Source organism: Hesperophylax consimilis, chromosome 17 (genome assembly GCF_061612785.1).
Source record: "Hesperophylax consimilis isolate HC1 chromosome 17, BYU_Hcon_1.0, whole genome shotgun sequence".
Lineage (NCBI taxonomy): Eukaryota > Metazoa > Arthropoda > Insecta > Trichoptera > Limnephilidae > Hesperophylax > Hesperophylax consimilis.
The window spans coordinates 2,313,468-2,330,136 of NC_142852.1; positions in this window are offsets into that span (position 1 = coordinate 2,313,468).

Sequence of the window (16,669 nt, forward strand, 5' to 3'; positions counted from 1 at the left end):
AACACATTTTTAATTCACTTTAAAGGTGAACTTACGTAGGTAGTACATTAAGTTGAATATATGTTTGTAATTCGCTAACACTACCCTGGCTTAACATTTTTATCCCAAAGAACTTTAACAAGCAATATTTTAGACACGAAATGATATAATTTAACTAATTTCGGAGACCGTGTCGCGTGGCCTCGAGCGAAATGTCAAACTCTAAGCCAATGAGATCTGTTCTTTTTTTCTAAAAGAAAACGGAGTTGGACGTCGGTTTCAAGGCCAGACCCATAAATAAACAACTAACTATCATCGACGCGACGTCCTCGGGCTTCATGTACGTAGCAAATTGGTCCCCTATTTAACCATAAATATGTGAAGAAAAAAATTTGCCCGCAACAAAAATACGTCACACACCCTCGACGAGGATAAAGGAAACTAAAAAAAGGCGCGACCATAGACAATATAATTCTCATTCGCAGCCTACCCCATTCATTATCCTAAAATATTATTTAAAAAAAAAATATATTTAAAAAAAAATGTTTAAAATGTTGAAATATTCCATCACAACATGAAAAATGTATATGACATAGTCCTGTCCTGCAAAAATGAGCTTTAACCCATTACCTCCATGATTTTATTTTTATTTTTATAAACTTGAATCATCACTATAACCCGATAGTATAGACTTAAAGGAGAGCCCAAAATCAGTTTTAGAATTTTCCGCCCGCCCACCCTCTCACCGGAGCGTCTAGAAAATTGATGCCTAAACGCAACGCTTGGAGGTAACCCCCCTAAGCAAAATTTACGTCAAGTATGGGTAAAATGCTGTATGATTTATATTGATAATTTAAAATAAATAATTGCCATTGTTTATAATTCAATGAAAATACAATTTATTAATGAAAAATAACAAAAAATTCAATATTAGAAAAAACTTTCTAGAATGAGGAAAACTAACCAAATCTAACCAAATTATTCTCTAAATGATACCGTTCGAAGCAGTCAAAATGAAGGGCGCGGTTGCAGGCCCGGCATCGATAGACTGCTGGATTTTTTTTACATAGAGCACAACGAATTCGAGATTCTCCACAATATGTCAAATGAAATTCTTGCATTCGACGCACACGATTCCCATCTTCTGCGTCATGGCCTTCTTCCTTCATACGAGAATCTCCGAATCCGGTATTGACCTGATTTAGAAAAGACAATAAAAGAGTACGGGTAACCTCCACACGGAATGCCTTCTGGGAAGGTTTTCTCTGTCGCCTAGTCATCTGGTTTCCTATATCATGCTCGTACTTCCTAAAGAAGCATAGCAACTTCCATCCATTTAAAAGAGTGCTGCTCAGGCAAGATGCAAATAAAGGCCAGTACCACTTCTTTGACCGAATGTTGACCCGATAATTTTGTATACCATTTTCACGGAGGTCTACCCCTCCCATTCCCAAATTATAATTTCGTGTTGGCACGCTGGGCAACCGATTTTTTTCGCATGCTTCCTTCAAAACTTTGCTTTTTTGTCTTTCTTCAATTTCTGCTAACTCTGCACTTGACTTACTGGCTCCATTCGATCATAATTCGTGGCCACTGTTACTTCACGGTTGTCCTAACCAACGGCATAGGAGGATTTGGCTTTCTACGTCTACCACCGCATCAAATTCACCTGCTAGGTAAATGTTCGCTATACGCAAGGGAAATATAGAAGAAAATGTTACCTTTAGGCAATTACTTTCCTGTCTTCAACTTGCCTGAAGCTTCAAGGATAGGGAAGCGAACTGGCTTACATATGCCAGTAGCGCACATTCTCTTATCCTTCAGGATACACATCAAATGGTGAGATGTGAATAAATTGTCCATAAATAACTCATGGCGTGCGGGGAACTCTATATATTCCACCATAGACAGTTCGAAGGATAATCTTTGACCTAATACGGGGTCATATGTATCAGATGCTCAGGAATATGGCATTGCTTGGAAACAGGTAGCCTTCAGAGGAAGCAAGACACCAAATCTCGTAGCCAACTTTGATTGGCTTATTCTTAATGTACATCTCGCAATAATGTCGACCGAAATATGGCACCATTTGATCGTCGATGGAAAGTTTGTGGGCAAAAACATCAAATGCAAATAAAGGTGGAACGTTAGTGATTATCATACCCTAGCCATTTTGTCGGTTATATCTAGATTGTTGTTATCGCAAAAATGTTTAAAGCGCTTTATAAGCTCGAAATGTGGACGTTGGTTCCTTTTTTGATGACGCTTACACCCAAGGTCGTGTCAGACGAATAATAATCTGTGGTAGATGGCAATGAATTGTAGCCGGTCAACACAGAAACCAAGAAAACGCTTCAATTCGTATATATCTTACTGGAATTCGGTATTGGTTTTAAATCGAGCGTATTTGATCATCCTCTCAAGAATAAACTGAATCACTTCGTCATCAAAGAATAATGAAAACACTTGAAAAGCATTATAAGACTTCAGCTTTTCATACATATCTTTATGCACCACATTCAGCGGTTCAGGAACGCAACAGTTTACTGTAGTTTAAATTTTTTGGCTGGTGGTGCATTTGAAATAGATATTCGCAAGGTATTACGACTCGCACCAGAGGATGTCGAAGGCTGATTCCAGTCAAATCGTGATATGCCATCACATCATCGACAATCAGCTCTTCGTCCGTCTGTTCATCAACATTCTATGTTTAAAAATATCCAAAAACTGCAGACTAACTATTATTTTTAATAAAAATCACCCATAAAAATACAACAAAACCGTATTATTTGAAGGCAAGCTAACCAAAAACATATGAAAACACTGTCACAGCTAACCTCCAAACGTTGCGCGCAGGCATCACCTGATTTCAGTGACATTCAGCTGTCATCTTATGCATATAATACTATGTTGAAACAGTGTTGTCGACTATTTCATCTTTTGATAACAATATGTGATTCACACATGTTTTATTTTTTTCCGTTTTAAATGTTTTTTATTTATTTTCAAAATGGGTCTATTTTCAGGGCTTTAGTAAAAAAAATATTAAAAATAGAATAATTAATAAAATGTATTAATTTATGTTAATTATTGAAAGCTAACATACCAATCTGTAAATGCTGCATAACAACTTGGTGGGATTTAGCTTTATTCATAGTGAAAAAAAATCATACTTTTCATATATTTTTTTGATGCCTATAGACATCGTCATGGAGGTAATGGGTTAAGTATCCTTCTTTACTGCTCATTTTCTCAGGACAGCGCAAGTCAGGTAGAATCTTGTTCCAAGATGAATAATCAATCTGTCTCAAAAATAATTTAAGATTACTTGAAATTTGAAATAAATAAAGAATTATATTTGAAATCAATTATAGAGAAGCATTATGATAGAGAATTTTAACAATTGATCAAATTTCAAGGTTCATTTTAAGGTTCTGTGAAAGTCCTATACAAATTCTGTTTTCATATATTTATGGGCTAGTAGCTTGACAAAACTGAAATAGTAACAGAAATTGAAAAAATATAGCACAGAACATGAAAATTAACTTTCAAATTTGAAGAATTATGAAAATTCTCCGAAACAACCCTTTTTTAAATTACTTAATATGATATATGAAGATGGGCTTTTTACGACAGCATCGAATTTTGAAATTTCTCTGCTTTACAGGAAAATGAAACACTCATTATTTTTTATTTCGTTTAAGAGTTTAATTTATACATTTATATAAGGATATTAAATTAAAGATAATTATTGGACATGTATTCTCTATCAGAAAAAAGAATTTCCTAGTCCTGATAAGAAGGGCGCCACGATTCTTTTTTGTTTTGCACAAAATATAATTTTATTAATCCATTTTTTTGTTAGAAAATGATTAATGTATACTGTACTACTATTAAGAGAGGCGTATTTATCGTACCCAGAAAAATTAAAGTAGAAACTATCTGGTTCTTAAAAGGCTAGGTTCATGAAAATTTAATTATTATCTATGACTTCATTCTTGTCTATGCTTAACCTGTATATTTTTTGACAAGTGCTATCTTCTCCGACAATATTTTTCCTGTTTCTACAGTCTGTTTATCCCGCCCTGTTAAACTTATTATACCATGCATTTGAGGGTTATTGGTAAGAAATAATACTAAAATTCATTGCTATTCATTTTGGTAGCGGCCGTTCTTAGTTCAGTTAGTGAATCATTAGGCGTTTTGTCACAGCAGAATATTTTAAACTGTCAATATGACATCAACCTATTAAATGATTAGTATTTCAAATGCATTTTATTAAAATGATAACAAATATACGGATAACAGTTGTTTAATCACAGGTGAATTACAACGGAATGGCGCTAGAAATAGACAGTAAATAAATAAAGAGTTTTCCCAAGATAAACGACGTTTCTCTCAACCTTTGTCATAACTTCAAGGTTTTCTATTGTGTATTTTTGTTACGACTTGAGAAGCCAAATTTTAAAAACTGAATTCCGTAACAACTTTGTTCTGTTTCAGGGTTAAAATAATTACCAAAGCAGACCATGGATCTACTGAAGCCAAATACTATATCCATCAAGACGGAACCAGGGCTCCAGGAAGAAGGTGGAGGTGAAATTGCATTTTTGGATTTAGATTTCGACCTCCCAGCTGTAACGAAGGAATTCTTGCAATATGCGGAGAGTACTCATACAGCCAGTTGCATTACATACGTGTAAAATATAGAACTTTAAATACGGATGTCCGTAATCCATGTCTGTTTTGAAATGTCGTGCAAACAGGACATATACTTGTTTCATCCTGTCTTATAATTAGGTGTATTGGGTATTTACCCTAAAATGCGTCCTTGCCGGAAACTACCAAAATACAGCACTATTTTAACATAATTATACTATTCACAATAAGTTGTCGGTTCCTCTATTTTCCCCTAATTTTATTGAAACATGGTGTAAATTACACGTATTTTTTATACGTTAAAAATTTATAAATATTGATTGCGAAAACACTATCCCATTGACTTACAACTCCCTACTTAAGGTGCTTGTTGGTACCTATCATCGTGTTACCTACACCTTTCCTTTTGATCTCCTTTATGAATATTATTTTTGCCCATCGACCCAACTCCTACCTCTCCTATGCCGACTTAGTGAACTTTAGTTGAGTTGAAAGAATCGTCCTGTCAACAACGTTTGATTACGGAGCCCCCTTTATCGACCGTGTCGAAACTTAAACGCCATCGTGAGCTTGCGCATTTTGGTGAAATTTAGTGATTTGTGTATGAACCAGCGCAAAGGATAGAAGTTTTTTATTAATTGAAAAAATTATTGTTAATTTAATTATTTCAAGGTTAAATTGTTCATTAAAGTTGATCTATGTGTGAAATTCGCGTCAGCCGTGCTGTTAGCGAAAATTGCCTGTAGGTAATAAAAAATACTTAACTGGTTACAAATTTGTTAATATTATGTTGTATTCACTCGGCATTGTTTGTGCAAATTAATTTCTCAATACAATGGCTGAGAAAAAAAGTACTTTTGTTGCAAGCCCGACGTGAGCGAATAGTATCACGTACTCGTATCACGCAAGAGCTCATAGCGAGCATTTACGATGATAGTAAGAAAAAATATACGTTTCTTGCTAGATGTGAAAAGATAAAAGATTGGGTACAAGAATTTTTAACAGTTCATAACGAGATTGAGGAACAATTAATGTCGTTAGAAAAGATTACAGAAATGTCAGAACTAGGAATCATTGCGAATAATGTTGATTCAATGTATTTCGAGATCATGCAAATGAAAAGCGTTATCACTAATAATAATGAAAATTCAATTCCTAAAACGGCAAGTAATTCGGTGATTCGTGCACCAGTGATAAAGCTACCCACTTTTGATAGTGACATTAAAAGTTGGTGCTCATTTCATTCCTTATTTAAAAGTCTTATAAATGACAGCAATGCATATATACTAATGTAGAAAAATACCATTATCTTTTATCATTTATTACAGGGTCGGCACTGGCACTTATAAAATCATTGCCTCTTATTGAAGAAAATTATGACATTGCATGGAATATTCTGGTAAATCAATACCAAAATTCTAGAATTCTTTTGACGCATTATGTTGATGAAATTCTTAATTTCAAAATTTTACAAAACGAGTCAGCGTCAGGTATAGCGCGGTTACTCAGTACGTTTCAAGAGAATTGCGCCGCTATAAAAGCGATGAATATAGAAAATATCTTTGATAAATTTGTTGGTCGTATTATGATACGATCGATGGATCTGACTACTAAACGTCAATTTGAATCCAAATTGCCCGGTGAAGAGATTCCAGGGTTGGATTCAATTTTCGAGTTTCTGAGAAATCAAATGCGTATTTTAGAAATGTTATCTCCACATACTACAAAAGAGAAAAAAGGTTCGTTTAAAACGTTGTTATCTGCCAATAAGAATGATAATAACCTTCATTGCCCATTATGTAAAGGTGCACATTTTCTTTACAAATGTGCATCTTTTACATCTTTAAGTCCCATCAAAGGAGGGACAAAATTAAAACTTTAAACCGTTGTTTCAATTGTTTGAAACAACACCATGTAAAAGATTGTGTATCAAAATTTACATGCCAGGTTTGTAATAAAAAACACCATTCAATGTTGCACATTACCGCCGAACCATCAGGCGAAAATGAACTTAATAATTCAAGTGCAGCCCTGGCCGCAACAACGATTCCGAGCGTTTTGTAGGAACTGTACAACTTGAGGTCCGAAATCAATATAATGATTATATACCTATTCGCGCCGTCGTGGATTGTGGGAGTCAAGTCTCTCTGATTACGGAAAGATGTGCTAAGTTCTTGGGTTTGTCAATTAGAGCACATCGTATTTCACTGAACGGTTTAGGAAATTCTATTTTTGTTATTTGTTTTTGGGGTGTTATGCCGTGTTGCGCTAACTCCTTCTTTAGCCAACGTTTCGGACAGCATTGCAGTGTCCATCATCAGGGCAGATGTGTTATTAATAACATTAGTGTCCATCATAAGCCCTGATGATGGACACTGCAATGCTGTCCGAAACGTTGGCTAAAGAAGGAGTTAGCGCAACACGGCATAACACCCCAAAAACAAATAACAAAAATACTTTTGGCCGTGAAAATCTTAAATCATATTTAGGAAATTCTAGTATAAATTCTTGTCATGGAAAAACAAAATGTGGTTGCGCCAATACGCAATAGACATTAATTTATACATACATCTCATGCACACATACACACATACCTGCGACCACTGTACTGAGATAGTATTGTTGTCCTTTGTTCCTACCTTCCTTTCCATTCCTGCTAATTTATGTGCCCTTTGGTAGTCAGTATGTTGCAATAACCCGAACCGCTAACAATAAACCGCATCCGCTCGAGATCTCGTCTCCCTTATCTTACGACATTATTATTCGCGACAATATAGTGCAATCCGCTTGTGTTAAGTGACATTGTTGTGAAGAAAAGACGGGAAGAAACAAGTGCCCCTTTCCCAATGGTGAGTCCTTCCTGTATCCATACAACAAATATTATCTTATGTGCAGTGGGCATTGCTCAATCATTCAAGGTCCTTCGACAATCATTTTGTACACTAACATAAAAAACAACTACATAACTTCTTACACATCATAGTTGGCCCAAACGAGACTGATATTGAACCGTAATTTCCGTAATTTCGGTAATAAACCATAAGAGTGTTATTGCGTTTTACATACCCGCGTAATCAATTAATAATTACCCGCATTTTATTTCTGGAGATTCCTATCCGATATTACTGGATGAATTGAATGGAAATAACATATATACCCGCAAATAGAATAGATTTATAATATATGCCAATACCGCTATTTAATATCTATTTCTAATAATAATACCGATATTGTTATATCAACCGCATTTAAAATTAACCGCATTTCATTATAAATAATTTGGTTACTGTAATACATCCCAGTATTGGATGTATTATACATAAAAATAATAATACTTTAATAAGACGTAAAGTGATAAATTTCGTCTACCCGCATTATCTATACTTAACCCTTCACGGCACCCGCACTGAGTTAACCCTACGGGCATAAAAGTTAATATATTTAATAATAATTGAATATTGATCAATTTATTTTAAATAAATATTATTAATATAATATTTTTTACCGCATTAAATAATAAAATAACCAGAATCAGAAATGGCTACAAGCGCGTCCGGATCGTCGCGGGATGAAAGACTTTTGAAACGATTGAATGCAAAATTGGCCGCTAGTTTTGCATGTTTACAATCAGTCTTCGACAAGATGAAGAAGGCTTCTGATAGTGTTAACAATCGGCAATCTTTCTTATCAGGCGCAAGTACCTTAGAAAGAATTTGGTCCGAATTTATAACGCTTTTAGATGAAAAGGTTAATTGTGAACTGGAATTAAATCCAGAAGCAGTCGCTGAATATTCTCAATTAAATGCTTTTGAGGAATTTTTCGGCATTATTAAATATACCGAAGCGAACATGCTGGCTAATCCAGTTGAAAAACCTCGCCGTCAAATTAAATTACCGCCTTTAGAAATAGCGTGCTTTGATGGAAAATTAGAAAATTGGCCTCTTTTCTATGAGACTTATATCTCAGTTATCCATTTAAATAATTCATTGGATAATTCAGAAAAGATGCAGTATCTGATGTCCAAGTTGACGGGAAAGGCATTAAATATTTGCAAAACTATCACACCTACCGGTACAAATTACCAAGTGATATGGGACGCACATTTTTCAACTCAAGTGCACGCTATTGTCAACAACTGCTGAGCTCTGTTAAATTTATAAAAAATTGCAGTAAAAAGTAATCAAACCTATATATTTAAGTGATCAAACGATAAAGACTTTAAAAATCCACAATCTACGTGATTAATAAGTTAAATTCTGCATTGCATTCCATTAAAAGTGTACGAATTTAAATAATACGGAACTGTCAAAATTAATTGTTTTCAAGATTACGTTCAAACTACATCAAAAGTGCTCAATTTTGTTTTTTGCTAAGTGTAACAGTGTTAAATCACCCAGTTTTTTCTTTTTTTAAAAGTTTTAAATCCAATTCTATTAATATAAAAGTAAAACTATCAAATATTGAAAGTGAAAGATTTAGCAAAAACAGCACTGTCATCTCTCAAGCTGAATTACAATATATGAAGATCTATTATCTCGCCTACTCATAACTCGGTAGTGGTTCAGTGGATAAATCGGTCACGCTGAAAGTTATATCAACGGCGTACGTTCGAGCCCCAACCAAACCAACTAAAAATTTTATATTTTATTTTTATTTTATTTAATCTCTAACGCACGACTGTTAAGTTGCGGGGCGCGTTCAAGGCCCAGAGAATCCATCGAAAATTGAATAAATTAAAAATATTAAAAATCTTCTAACTATGCCTAATTGCTTAGCATGTCCCGAATCGACGGGAACTACATTTGTATGCCTAGTATGTAAAGGAGCATACCATCTTCTCTGCGGTGGAATCACAGAAACCGCTTATCGACGACTGACAATGGAACGGCGCACTCAAATTAAATGCAAGAAGTGCGCAACCGTAGCGGTTGGCACTTCTTCCCAGGCGCAGTCACCGGTTTACGATATCAGTTGTGATAAACCCATTGAATCGGAGAACAGCGAAATCCTGAAAAGTCAAAATGCAATCATCTTACAAAATAATAAAATACTGGATACAATAACCTTCATGAGCAAACAGTATGAAGATATTCTCCTCCGCGTGCGGGAGTTAGAAGATAAAAATATGGTGTTAACAAAACAAAATTCCTCTTTAGAATCCCGAATTGACCTACTAGAAGGCCAGCTTGAAAATGTCGAAAGGTCGGCAAGAGCCAAAAATATAGAGGTGAGGGGAATACCCGAAATAAAGGGAGAAAGTTTGAAAAATATATTCCACAATATATGCCAAACCATTCAATCAAAAGTAAATACTTCAAACATTGAAGCGTCCTACAGGACACAAAAACACAAAAATGGACCTATTGTTTTTAAACTGACCTCGAATCGCGATCGAGAACAATTACTATCGGATATAAAAGCCTTCCACAAACAAGCATCCAGTCCCGAGGAGAAGCTCAACACTCTGAACTTAGGGATTGCCGGACCAAGCTCACCAGTCTACGTTGCGGAACACCTGACATATCGTGCTAACCACTTGTGGTACCTGGCCCGCAAAGCTACAAAGGAAAATTTTTTTAAGTATTCGTGGATCAAATCAGGGCAGATCTACGTACGTAGAGATATCGGAACACCTGCAATTCGTGTTTCTAATGCGGAGACACTGGCACTACTCTCACCAAATTCATCACAATTATAGTTCTAAAATTATCATGTGTAAAACTTTTATTGTATCGTATTATTATTTTTTTATTGTACTTGTTTTGAGGTATCACATATATTGTACTAGTGTCAGAATCAAGAATCCTGTAAAAGATACTATTCCTATTTCTATTGCTTTGAAACATCAACATTATTTTCTAACATTGCCAACAGTAAAAACTCTACATACAACTTGTTTTCTAAATTGCTCGCCAAGTTTTGTTCAGCTTCTAGTCTTCATCCAAAGTTTAGCTACCAACACCCTACACCAATTTAAAAAATGGAAGATAATATAAATAATATTTTAGACAATTTGTCGCAGATTCCTTGTATCGAAACAAGTAGTTCTGTAGAAGTTCAAAAAACCCTAAATAAATCCAACCTAAAAATATTTTCCATGAATATCAGAAGCATGAACAAAAATTTCAATGAACTAATGATACTACTTACAGAACTTGACTCAGACTTTGACTTGATTATTCTGAGCGAATGCTGGATCAGAGATAACTATATTCCTAAAAACATAAAAAAACTATAATCAATACAGTACTCAGAATAACCAATTACAAAATGATGGCGTTATTATATACATAAAAAATCATATACAATACTCTATAAAGGAAATCACAATAACTCACTCAAATTGTCTTAAACTTGAAATAGAAAATAGCGTTACTGTTCTAACTATATACCGATCACCGAGCACTTCCAATATAACACCATTTTTAAACTCGCTTAATCAGTTTCTGGCATGTATTAGAGATCATGAAAATGTTCTAATTATTGGTGACCTAAATATTAATATTATAAATACAATGCATCCCCAAGCAAACGACTACATAAATTTATTAACTCTTCAAGGATTTATCCCAGCTATTACAGCCCCTACTCGTGTCTCAGAGTTATCCGCCAGTTGCATAGACCACGTCTTTGTTAAATGTAAGCTAAATATCAAATCTCTCATATATCAGTGCACTGTGACAGATCACTACGCTACTATCACCTCCATTTCTCATAAAATTCAAAAATTACCAGCATCCACTATACAACTAAAGAAAATTTCTTATGACACTCTCTTCAAACTGGTTTCCAATGAAAACTGGTCAAATTTCTACAAAATTAGCGATCCAAACTTAGCGTGTGAATCTCTCATCAACATCCTACATAAGCATCTGAAAAATGCCACATCCCACACACACAACAATCAAAGTAGTCGTACAATTAAACTAAAACCTTGGATAACTACTGGTATTTTACACTGTATCCGCAAACGTGATAAACTTCATAAATATTGTAAAAATAACCCCACTGATTACGAATCTCTCTTATTTTATAAAAGATACAAAAATGCCTGTAAAAAAATAACCTGTACGGCCAGAGAAGATTATTATAGGAAACAGATAGAGGAAGCTGCGAATGATAATAAAAAAATCTGGAACATTGTCAAAGAAATATGCTACACCGACAAAATTACCACACCCATAAATAAAATAACCATCACAAATAAAACACTAAATGCAACCGAAAATTCAGAAACAATCGCAAATCACTTCAACCAATTCTTCTCTACAATCGGATCGGATCTAGCAAATAATATTTTAAAAAGAAATAGCAAGTCTGAAAATAATCTTGCAAATACTATCTTTCTCGATAATCTGAGCTATGACCCTTTCAATCTCACACTAACAACAGAACAAGAAATCACTGAAATCATCAATTCACTCAAAAATACACACTCCACGGGAGTTGACAATATATCCACTAAACTAATTAAACACCTTAAACCAATCATTGCTAAGCCCCTTGTATACATCACAAATCTAAGTTTTCGAACTGGCCTTTTCCCAAACACTCTAAAACATTCAACAATTATTCCTATCTTTAAATCAGGGGACAGATCAATCGTCAATAACTATAGACCAATATCTCTACTGAGTCCAATCTCTAAAATAATCGAAAAAACAGTAAAACAAAGGCTCTACAAGTTTCTCGAAGAAAATAAAATCCTGTCAAAAAACCAATACGGCTTCCGCAAAGGTCTTAGTGCATCAGATGCAATTGCAGCTTTTACTAAATTAATTTCTGATAACCTCGATAAAAGTCGCAAGCCCCTCGCTGTATTCTTGGATCTGGCTAAAGCCTTTGACACTGTATCTCACCACATACTTTTGAAAAAACTCTCACAGATAGGAATAAAAGGTGTTCCTCTTAAATGGTTTGAGAGCTATCTAACAAATAGGTCCCAGTCAACTATTATTAACTCCGCTAAAGAGTATAGAAGTACAAGTTTGCCAATCACATATGGCGTGCCCCAAGGCAGTGTGTTGGGCCCACTTCTGTTTCTAATATACATTAACTCGTTATGCAATTTGGATACTGGTGGCACTATAATATCTTTTGCCGATGATACGGTTATAATATTTGCAGATGAAAATTTGAATTCAACATTTGAAAAAGCAAATCATGGTATAAATGAAATAAAACACTGGTTAGATTCCAACCTCCTCACTCTAAATATTGAGAAAACTAAATACTTACTTTTTTTCCATACGCAAACCTAATCTCCCTCAAAACTATCATAAACTTACCATACATTCATGTTCACAGAAATTCAACATGGCTACATCACCTCACAAAAATTGTTCATGCGATAACCTTATAATATCAAACGAAATTAAGTACTTGGGGGTCATTATAGACAATCAACTGCGATGGGAGGCCCATATAAATTCTACAACAAAAAGGCTTCGCAAATTATGCTACATTTTCTACTCTCTCAGATCTATCCTTAACCTACAAACACGAAGATGTGTATACTTTGCACTTTTTCAATCAATTACTACATATGGTATAGTGGGATGGGGAGGTTGTGCAAAAACGATTCTTCATCCCATGGTTTTAATTCAAAAACTGTTACTAAGGATAATATTCAAATGTAAGCCAACAAACCCATCAGAACCACTTTTTAGAAAACTCAGAATATTAGATATTCGACAATTATATGTTAAGACCATTCTCATATACATACGGAAAAATGACTTGGTGAATAAAACACAACAAAAAATTAACACCCGTTACTCGTCACACCTAAATTGTAAAATTCCCCAAACGAAAACAGCTTTCGCCCAGCGGCAGTTTTCTTATATTGCTCCCAAAATATTCAACTCGCTGAGTATTGATATCAGAAAATCAAAAACTCACAATTTGTATGTCATAAGTGTTCAAAATTGGTTATTTATAAAGGGAAGGAACTTTTTCAAGGAATGCCTGCCATCATTAAATTAAATTAAGCTCATTTTCTTTTCTTTATTAGTCATTTTTGTTTTTTCATTCAATTCTGTAAAGAAAAAAGTTTAATAATTAATTAATTAATCTTTATTTTCATTATTTCAATAAGTTCATTTTCATAATTTCTACTTTATTTTCATTATTTTAACAAGTAAAGTAACCTATTTATTTGCTGATTGTGTTCATTTTATCTCATTAATATCAACAGTTTAAAATACGGTTGATGTACACTTGAGCAATCTACTGAACTGGGAACCAGTAAAAGTGTCACCTATTATACACATACATTGCATGTAAAAAAAATTACTTAGATTAACAAGTTATCAAATATTACATTTATATAATTATATAAACCTATGTATATAAATTTCGACTACCATAATACGGGCGTGTGTCTAGTGTGGTAGTCGAAAAGCATGTAAAAACTGTACACATTAATATTTCATGAATAAAGAAAAAAAAAAAAAAAAAAAAAAAAAAAAAATATTAACGGCTGTCATATAGTGATCTGCTATGGAAATCTCGCATACACATTACACACGCTGATAGCGAGTCCACTTGTTTAAGCCCGTTACTGTACCTAACGTATATATATAGCGATATGCCCCCACCTGATTTATTATTACGACAATAGTTGTAATTTGAATAGCCCGGAATCTCATACATATTAATTTGGTCAGTTTGTATATTTGTTTCGCTAATCATTAAAATATCTATACGCTCCCAACAATTTCTTAAATAAACATGTAAAACATCCCAATTCTTACATAATGATCTGATATTTACATGAATACAAATTAATTCCCCTACATCACTTTTTTTAATATTTATCCACTGTTGTAGATCGTTAGTTCTTAAAAAATCTACTTCATTATCTTCTTCTAGATAATTACAGCAATATTTTAGAAAATAATTAGTTCAAATTCTGTGCTATTAATATGATAATTTCTTACAACCTCTCTGGTTACTATACCTAAGTATTTATTTGAGTAATGATTGAAAGGTAGGTTTACATATGTCATTTTTATATTTATTTCAATTTGAATGCAGTTTGTAAGAATTATTGGGTAATCTAAAATATTAACAATAATGAATTTCGTCAGAATGAGTACTGCAACACCTCTATTATTATTTTTGTTTATTGTCGTCTGAATATATTTAAAATAAGAGTGCCGCCGCTGATAAGCAATCGGCAGTGACTCGTGATTTGTAAATGGCTTGTTTAACACTATGCCGTCAGGCTGAATATTTAAATTATTGATTTTATTTAAAATAGTTAATTTATTCTGCATTGTAATCAATTTTTTGTTTGGCAACTTTTAACATATAATTTCTAAACTTACATGCTATACTATTTGGTAGGTGATCCGTAGGGATGTTTCTTTTGATTAGAATCCCAGCAGTTGGCACATTTGGGGGGGCAGTCCAGAGATTTGCATTCCCGGTATTGGTGAGCTCCGGCGCAGTGCATACATCTTGGATCCTTTATTTTATCTAGGCATTTATGTTCAGTATGGACAAATCTTAGACAATGGTAGCATTGCGTTAAAGGGTAGCAGTCTTCAACATATATCCTCAAGAATCCTAAGTTGACACGTTTTTTTCTTATAAGGTAATCTCTCATGTTTCCATTTGTTTCGACAATTATATTGTGGGACTTATTTATTTTGCTTTCGGTGATAGCTTTCACCTGAAATATATCAGGATTTTGATCTGTCATTGTTTTAATGTCATCATTTTGGAGTCTTAAGTCTGTTAAAAATTCTTCTTTTGTGTAATTTGTTTGTATTCCTTTGAATATTACACACGGTTTTTTTCTTTGTATTTCTTCTGCCGTAATGTCTTTTTTTGACATTTTGTTTATTTCATTTTTCAGTTTGGTTGCATCTTCTTTTTTAGGGCAAGTTATAATTAATCTGTTGTTAGTTATTTTTTTCATGCTGTTTACTCCGATGCCCAGAGCAGATATTTTAATTTTATTTTGTATTGTTTCCTTAAGTTGGTCTTGATTTTGGTTCGTATTTAATGAAGTTATTATAATTAAGAAAAGTAAGAAAAAATTAAGAAAAAAAACTTAAGAAAATTGGCATATCTGGCACTCCACTAAATTTACTGATGACGTACTTGACAGGACGAACACAACAAGTACAAATAGGCCAACAAAAAAGCAATCCTCTTCCAATAAACTACGGCGTCCCTCAAGGAAGTGTCTTGGGACCAATCTTATTTCTCATCTGTATAAATGAAATTACCAAACTTCCCATCAATGGAAATATAATTAGTTTTGCCGATGATACTGTTATGTTATTCCACGAAAAGGACTGGATGGACACTTATAAAGAGGCTGAACATGGACTAACTGCACTTCAAAATTGGCTTCGGATGAACTCTCTTACGCTCAATATAATTAAAACTAATTATCTAGCCTTTTCAATAAACTCAAGAGGTCAACCGGGTAAAGAATACACTCTAAAATTGCACGACTGTCAAAACAATAAGTCACATTGCTCTTGCCCTATTATAACAAAGGCAAAAAGTATTAAATATCTAGGAGTGGAAATAGACGAAAACCTTAGATGGGACATGCACATAAATGAACTCACTAAAAAGCTTACGAGACTTGTATATTTCTTCAAAAACCTAAGAAACATACTACCTAGGAAAGACATCAAAAAAGTATTTTATGCTTTGGTTCATTCCCGTCTTGAGTACGGAATTCTAGTATGGGGATCTGCTACAGCTAATAATATGAACCACTTATATATTGCTCAAAAGAGCATTATAAAAACCATACTAAAATTACCCATCAGAACCTCCTCAAAAGATATTTTCAAGTGTTTTGATATTCTAAATTTAAAACAAATATATGCCAAGAATATTTTAATACATCATTTTAAAAACAGAAAATCTCCTAATGAAACTCGGATACATGATACAAGAGCCTCAAAAAGGGATATACGAGATGTTCCAAAATTCAAGACAAGTTTTGGCCAAAGAAACCACATATATCTGGCAACCAAACTTTACAACATCCTTCCTCCA